Source organism: Mus musculus, chromosome 12, assembly GCF_000001635.26.
Source record: "Mus musculus strain C57BL/6J chromosome 12, GRCm38.p6 C57BL/6J".
NCBI classification, from domain to species: Eukaryota; Metazoa; Chordata; class Mammalia; order Rodentia; family Muridae; genus Mus; species Mus musculus.
The window spans coordinates 103,357,502-103,366,353 of record NC_000078.6 but is presented as its reverse complement, the minus strand read 5'-3'; positions in this window follow the sequence as shown (position 1 = coordinate 103,366,353).

The window sequence follows — 8,852 nt, the reverse complement described above, 5'->3', positions numbered from 1 at the left end:
TTAGTCACCTGAGGCCAGGCTCTTGGCTGACCTTCTGTCTCTTACCTTCCCCCTCTACAGCATTTTGTGAGATCGTGAGGTGGTTTGGACATGGTTTATCCTCATGTGTCAGAGGCAAGCCCTGTGATAATAGTAACAGTGGTAGCAGTAGTTGTAGTAGTAATAGCAGTAGCAGCAGCAGCAGCAGTAGTACATGGTAATAGTGAGGTTGTGTGCCCTTTAAGAGGTAGTAGAGCCTAGATGGTAGTGGTTAGGTCATTAGGGATGTTGCCCCAAGAGATTGGCAAGGTTCTCATGGGATCCCTGATCAAAATGAGCTGTTGGAAAAGAAATAACTTAATCCTTGATGCGCCCCCCTCTCTCTGGCTTCCCCCATCTCACCGTGTAATCTCTCCCTCTGGCATGTATGCCCATCATGATGCCATTGGCCATGGAGAGACCTAACCGAGTGTCCTTACTAAAGGCTAGCCTATGGGGCTCCCCAATCAGGGACAGTCAGCTGACAGCCATGTGAGTTAAGTAAATCTCTCTACAAACCACACGGCCTTGGCTATCTTGCTGTAGCAATGGAAAGTAGAATAATACACACAGGGTCCTTGTCCCAGGTTTTGTTTCTGAGGGAGCTCAATATGATGCTGCCTGACAGCTCTCTGTCATGGGGTCATATAAGGGACAGAGGAGTATCCTTCTAGGGCCTCCTCCCACGTTGTTGGGTATTGTTAGAGATAGCACAGGAGTGTGGGTGAGCCCTGTGGCTGCCATCAAGCTGTTGTCCTTTTCTTCCTAGGAACAGAGCTAGAAAGCCGCTCCCAGCCTACCTGAAGTGGCTTATGTGGAGTGAGGTCAGTGAGAAAATGGCCCTGTCATGCCTTCTCCAGCTCTTGCCTCTTCCGGTTAAAAGATGGATGGCACAGCTGAGGGATACCCACATCTGTCAGACAGCAGAAGCATCCACAGGTGAAGGCCTGGGCTTTGGATCCATGGAAGGAGAACCAGCGTGTGGAGACTTTTAAGGGTTAATCATTTCATGGCGCTTGCCCAGTAATGCATCATGGAATTCGTTTGTCCCAGCAAGCAATCCCGATGAGTTCAAAGGCAGGGTCTTTGGTTCTGTCTACCTCTGACACCCACTCTCTGAGTGTTGTCAGCAGGCTGAGCACTGTACAGGCTGAGAGACTGAGGCCTAGAGAGTCACATGCCTAGAAGGTGACACCAAAGCCAGCTTACTGTCCACAGAAGGGCTCCAGGTCTTCCTAACCCACCCCTCTAGCTTCCTAGTATGCTATACCATTGCCAACGGCCAGTGCCTGCTTCTGGGTCTGTCCCTATTGTCACATGGCATTCTGGGGGAGGAAGCTAGGCTATGGAGAGGAATGTCTTGACGGGTCTTCTTACTCTCCTATCTCCTTATTCCCTACCCCTACCGTTAGACCATGGATCCTGTCCACAGGAAAGCCTTCTACTGCTGTATCCTAAACCCTTCCAACCCAGAGGCTGGGCTCCCCTTTCCCCAGCTTCTGATTCCTGTATAATCCAGCCATTTTGTTCATGCCCTTTCTTGGTGTCTCTCTTGGTCCTGGGCTTGCCCTCTCTCCTCCTCTCTCTATTTTCTCTTCTCTCACCCCCCCCCCCCATTTCTGTCATGGTTCTGTTCAATCTGAACTGGCCCAGGCGCCTCTGACTGTGCCTTTCCTCGTATCTCCAAGAACGACCCTCTGCTCAACCATACTTAGGAGCAGCTGTGTCTTCATTTTTCGTTAAGCCACCCACACTATCTCTATGCTTTGGGGCTCTGGGCTTCTGAGCCTGCCTGTTCTGTAATCAAGGGTTTTAGCAGTTTCCTGTGACCTAAGACACATCAGTCAGGGTCCCTGAAAATAAGATTTCAAATGAAAAATACTGGCTACCCAGTCAGGTGAGGGGGATGCAGGTAAGCAGCAGGGATGCAGGTAAGCAGCAGGGATGCAGGTAAGCAGCAGGGATGCAGGTAAGCAGCAGGGATGCAGGGAAGCAGCAGGTTAACTGTTTAGCATAAGCATATCCTATGCAACTTCAGGGATATACTTACGCTGCAATAGTGGTTTTCTGAAATTAAATCTTAACGAGGCTTTCTGTATCTTAGCTGATGGTCCTACCTTCAAAACTTAATAGGCACAAGCAACAAAAGAGAAGTTACACAGGAAAAAAAAAACAGCTATGAGCAGGGTCGAGGCTTCTGAGAGAGGGTGGTACTATCCCTGGGCCAGAGCTGTAGAGGAAGAACCTATGGAGAATCTGCCCAACTGGAGCCGCACCCAGGATAGACCAGTCCACTAACACAGCTCAAAGAAGAGGAGGAGGAACTGGAAAGAAACAGCCTGACCTGGCCTCATCACCCCTCCCTGTGCCCCGTTGGTCGAGAGAGCAGGAAGCCTGATGATGATTTGGCTGTTAGGAGAGGCAGAGTCTGGCAGCCAGCTCTTGGGGACCAGCGCAGAGGAAGCCATCTTGCCTAGCCCTCGGGTTCTGTCCCTGAATACTTACAGAGCACTGACTCTGCCAGGCTGGGTGCAGACAGTGAGTGTGGGCAAGGTCTCAGACACCACATAGCCTGAGATCCCTGCCCTGCTCCTTGTGCTTAGGCCCATCAAGAGGTCCAGAGTCAAGGCCCATAGATGTTACCAGTGGCCAGAGGACCTCCAGTCCCTCAAGGCATGGCTTGAGTCACTCGAAGCTGATCAGGTTCTCTGGTTCTTCTGCCCTAAAGTTTCTCCTGAAATTTCTAGCATCCTTCACCTCCCAGGGCCTGTCTTTCCCCACCCAAGCACCCTGCTCCAGCCACTGTCTCCACACAGACCGCCCACAGACAGCCCCCACTACACAAGTTCCCAAACCTTTATCAGACAGGTCCCGGCAGGCAGGCCACCTCTTGCCTCGGAGTCTGAGAAAGCCTTGTCCCCGATCCCGTGTTCCCCCACAGCCTCCCTGGGCATGACTGCAGTGTTCACATGGCTCAGACTTCTCCTGTCTACCCTTGGCTCTCTTTTTTTTCTGCCTTCTGGCTACACTCAACTTCAACAGGCTCCCAATGACTCCATGGTGTAGCACTAGGAGCAGCCTACAACTTGGAATAACATGATAGTGCCAAAACTTACCTGCCACGATTAGGACAGCCTGTGAGAAACCTTCTCCCTATCCCTTCTACCCTCTCCCTGGTCCTTCTATAAACCTCCTCTTCATCTTCCTCACCTCCCCCATCCCTTCTGCCCACCCCTGAATCCCCCTTCATCCTTCTTGTTGACCTCTCTCCTCCCCTCCTTCCATCTCTTTGTCTCCATACCTCCTCCCATTTGCCTCTGTACTCTGCAGGGCTGGGTAGAGACAACATCCCAGCAGCTGACACTGCTTCTGGCACCCAGAACTGCTTGTGACATTTGAATTATGCTTCGAGGATAAAAATAATAATAGCTGCATTCATTGGGTGTTAGCCTCAAGCAGCCGTTGCCCTAGACACCCTCATTGGGACCATGGGCAGTAAGGGGCAGGTGGGTGGGGCAAGGATAGAGGCTCAGAGGAAGTCATTGCTTTGAGCCAGCAGTGTCCAAGGGCCTTGCAACCAGTTGGAACTTGCTTCTGTGCTCAGCCTTTGCCTGAGCCTGACAGATACATGGGTCAGAAACCAGGCCACTGGATGCAGTGGCCAATGGATGATCCAAGGCGTGTGGCACAACAGACAGTTGATCCTGCTGGGGAAGGAGTGGTACTAAATATAGGGCCAGGGGCCCCGAGGACAGGACATAGAACAAGCAGCCAGCTGGCCAGCCAGGAAGGTCCCAGAACAGGCCCTGCACCAAGTCAGAGTCAGCTCTGGTCCCTGGAGCCTGTCTGACAGTTCTCTTGTATATCAGGACAACTATCCTCTTCAATATGCCCCAGCTGTCGGCAGGCCAGGACCTGTGTGCCTGGTCACACCCTCTGCATGGCTGGGCCAGGAACTATGACAGTGCAGTTTGGAGGGGAGGTTAGGGGCTTCTGCACCATCTAGAAAAGTCCAAGCAAGGGAAAGGAGGGCAGGAGGGTGGAGAGAAAAAAGAAAGATACGTGTAGTGTTCAGACCCTGCCATTAGCTGCGTGAGCTAGGGACAGTCAGAGTGGCAGAGCCTCTGCACCAGGGAGCATAAGATGCAAAGAGCACATGTCACCTCTGCCCCAGGGACAGAGGGAGCAGCTCAAGTCCTCTTTCCAACCACCGGTTGCTGAACTTTAACTGGGCCATGCACGAGGTCACATGTGCACAAGCAGGCAAGAACATCTGGATGGAGAGAGCACAGGGCGCAAACATGGCCAACTGAGCTGCTAAGTGATAGGCTGTCTTGAAAGGAGGAGCAACGATCTGTGGTCCCAGTGTTCAAAAGTAATAATCTAAAAACAATTACCCTCGCTTTTAGTTTCCATCTTCCAAACGGTTAGGGAGCCTTGATCCCAACGCCAACTGGTTTATACGTGAATGTCGACTGTTGTGAGCATGCGCACAGCGGCACTCAGCTGCTCTGCTGTTCTCTGAGCTGCTGAGTTCAGGACCAGTTGTGGCTTTGTTCTGTGGTGCTGGAGATTGGGTGTGGTGGGCAAGCACTCTACTACCCAGGCACGTGTTTAGTTCTGGAAGATATAACCCAGGCTGGCTTTAAACTCACCACCCTCCTGCCGCATCTCTGTGGCATTTGCCTTCACGCATGTAATTCATCACCATGACCTGCGTACTTTACATTCTGGACAACAGAGTGTGGACTTTCTTTCAACCCTCAGGACTCCTGATAGGAGAAGGTCTGAAGAGAATCACACAGGACTTTCCTGAAAAGCTAACCCCAGCACCCGGCTAGGCCCGGGTACTTTCTGATGTGTCAGGTGTCTCACATACTATGTTGCTCTAAGTTTGCATGTTCCGTGTGGGCACACAGGAAACCACTCATGCACACCTTTCCCCCAGCACCTGCATCAGGAGAGACGTGGAGAATAATAATTTTAGAAAAATAAAAAGGGACCTGGTCAGAGACTTTCTATTTCAAAGCCCATCCCCTCACCCTATCTCCTGTAGACTAGAGGGTCTAGCTATCTTTTCACTGAAGAATGAAAAGTCTGTGCTTGAGGCATGTCAGCCTGGCTCACTCAGCACTCGTGGGCATGTGTCTAATGGGGTCTGAGCCAACCTAGTTGAGTCCCCCTCCTGTTCTGAGGACTCATCATGAACGCACCTTCCTGATGATCAGTGCTGGCTTGCTGGTTGGTCCTCCCACGTTGCTCTCATACCCTTGTGGCCTTCGGAGCTGGTTTACGAGCCTTTCCATGGACAGCCCAGTTATATAACAGTCACAGGTCTTGGGAAATGCAAGCATCCAACTCCCTACCCTGAGCAGAGGCCCCGCCCTTCCTGCTGTGGGCTTCCTCCCAGAGCACACCAAGGGCAATGGGCAGGAGGTGGAAGGCAATGAGGGGGCTTTGGCAGCATCCTTGCCTCCGGTCATTGAAGGCACATCTGCGTCCTGTCCCCATTGTGACAACCAAGATGGCCTCAGGAATGTCGTGTCCTCTTCAGGAAAAGTGCCCTCAGTCTCTAACACTGGCCATGCCTTCTGTCTTTGTGAGGAAGCATAGGCTACTGAGAGCCTTTATGTTTATAAGTCTTCATTCTAAGGGGTGAACATGTACATATATACATTTTACACATATATAATAATATACAACACAATAAGACATATGTGTATTTAATATATTACATATATGTACCTATAACTATATATGTGAAACTACATGTAGGATGCTTGAAGCATTATAATGTACATGTAAAAATTAAACCTTGAAATCTTTCCATAAGCTGTGGGGACTATCATTTTCTCCCTTTTTTTTTTTTTTTTTTTAAATCAGGAAACCAAGACTCAGAGAGGGCAAATGAGGTGTTTGAGGTCACACAGCTAACAAGAAGAGTATCTGGCAGATAACTGTGGAGTTGTGGCTCTGAGACACTGTGTGTCACAGGGACACCAATAGCCCTCGGACTGACTCTGTGTGGGAACCAAGACAAAATAACACTCAGGTTGCTTGGACTCGAAAGTGGCTGTTTGTGAGCCTGGGGCCCACTCTCATCCATCCAGACCTGGATACCACCAAGTGTTTCTGACTCACCAGGGAAGGCAACTTCTAACTTCTCAGATGTGGAAGTCTAACCTGCCTCTTAACCTTGCTGAGTAGTAAGGGTCCTGTCCACCTGCTCAACTCAGATCTCAGAGGCTGCAGCTCAATTACCTGAGAGTGTTAGGGAGCGCACTGCAGAGGACCCGAGGTTCCTACAAGGATTGAACATTCCTTGACTTTATAGTTTCTCCTCCTCTGAACAAGGGTGTGGTTCCTTGTGAGATGGAGGCTACATGCCTGGGGCTCACCCTGGCTGGGTCTGGAAGGTCCTCAGAGAGCCTGGGTTCCTCTCCTGTGACTTCAAGATGTCAACATCTCCCTCATAGCACCGGAGGATGTCCAAAGTGGAAGCATTTTGCTCCATCCCTTGGCGTGAGCAAAGGAAAGGACATAGCCCACTTTTGGGACATCAAAATCCCTGGCCCCTTCTCCATGTCCTAAGCCCAACTTGACACTGTGACCCAGCATCCATAGCCCAGCAAGCAGGCCATGTCTGTCTGGCACTCTGCGGTGGATGCTGTATCTCTGGCCCCTCAGGCTCCCTGGGGAGCAAGACTGAGGGTGAAAGCTGAAACCCACAGCAGCTGCCCTATGGCTGACTGTCCCTGAAGAGGGCCAAATGGGTGACAGCTGCATGTTCCTAGCTTGCTTCTCTGCAAGCACGGCTCCATGATGGCTGGCTAGATCTCTGTCTTCCTGCCCTCTCCCTCTGAGTTATGCAGGAGGTCCGGAGGATGCTCTCATGCAGCCAATCAGAAATATCAGGAGCTGCTGTGTGCAGCAGGATGAGTGAGTAGGGTCCCACACAGCCTGGATAGTCCCAGGGGAAGGAGCTGGGTCTGCACACTCTGCTCTTGCCTGGGGCCCTCCCTCCAGCTGGTGAGCAATAGAAGGCTCCCAGCTCTGCTCTGAATATATTTATATTTGTGGGAAACCTGTTCCCAGCAGCTAGCTTGGGCCTGTGGGCTGTACTGGGTTTAATTTAGTCCCTGAGTTCCCCAGGGTGGCTCAGGCATCATGAGATCAACCTCACAGGGGGCCAAGTGTCTTGGCCAACTGAAAGGACCAGCAGCAGCCCCTGGAATAACTCAGTCCCAGGCTCCCTGACTGCCTTGGCCCTCTGATTCCAGAGCGGTGGGAGGAGACTTCTCTTCTGCAGGTGGGTGTGGGAGGGAGAAATGTTCTCAGACCATTGCCCACTCAGCTCTGGAGGGGTGGGGTGGGCAACTTGAGCTTTGAGATCTGGCTGAATCCCCACAACAACCATGGGGGATTGTCTCACTTTTATCTCAGAAGAAAAAGCTACAGATGGGTCCCTAAGCTAAGAATGGGCTTGGGTTCTCTGCCTCCAGGGCCCATGTTGGAAACTGGGGATGCAGTGGGCATTTTCTGCCACAGGGTGGTCCTGTGTGTGCAAGGCTAACCTAGTACACTCCTGAGCATCTGAGGACCACCACAGTGTTACTTTGGCAGCCTGTCAACGGGGGAAGATGAGCTCCCTCCCTGGAGTTTGCCTTGACCTCTGAGGACCCTAGCATCCCCCTCCTGCAAACCCTTTCACTGTGCCCCCTTCTGCCTCCCAGGACCCAGCCTTTGTCTGCTTTTGTCCTGACCTTCCTTCTAAATGCTCCTAGAGCCAGCCTTGGCCTCTTGTTTGTTTCTCTTCATCTCGGTTACATGAAACCAAAATAAATTTCTATCGAGGTAGTGAGGGCCCCGGCCAGGACATCGGGCTACAGGGTGCTTAATTTAGCAGTGATGTTCCACTCTCCGACCGACGTCATCCTGAGCCTTGGCACTGTCCCCGACCAGTTTTCACAGCCTCTGCCTGTCTCTTCTCTGCTTGCTTGCTCCTTCCATCCTTCCTGGAATAGGGGTCTCTGGCAAAAAGGGGGTCTGGGTTTTAAACCTCACCACTCCTTTGGGTCCTGCAGGAGAGATCCCACAGTTTCACAGGGGTCCTGGGGCTTCTAGAAAATTCTTTCCTTCAGGCTGATTCTCCTACAGTTTTTGTGCCTGTCCCCATTTCACCATTTCCTGTCTTCTGGAAGATGGTTGCTAGGCTGCTCTTGGACCTTCCTTGATGATGGCGACTATGGAATGCCCCAGAAATCACTACTCCAAGTTATCAGATGCTCAGTAAGATTCGTCATCAGGGACTTGCAGTTAAAATGGCTACTGAATAATTAATAATAATAATAATAATAATAATAATAATAATAATAATAATAATAAATCCATCAAGAAATGGATAATACTCAGAGGTGGGAAATCCCACATGTTGAACATGGAGTGGCTTGAACCATTAGCCCATTACCAGCACTTGGAGGTACAAGTCAGCTGACCTATGGAGCCCTGGGTTGGGGCATCAGAGATGAAGTAGTCAAGGCCCTGCTGCAGCATACTTATTCCTACTGGACCATGCTCCATGTCTTCCATATTGAGTCAGGTACCAAAAGCCCAGGTCCCTCCCTATGTCACAGGAGTGTCTCAACTGCAAGACACTGGCATCTGAGCCCATGGGCTACAGTCTTCAGCGTGCAGATTGTTATGGCCTTTCTTTGCTGAGTGCTCAGAGGAGTCACAGTGCCTCTCTGGGTCTCAGCTGGAAAGCAAAGGGTCTGGACAGAACATCCAAGGGCCCTTCCAGATGGAGAAGTCATAACACTCCCTAAGACCAGGGA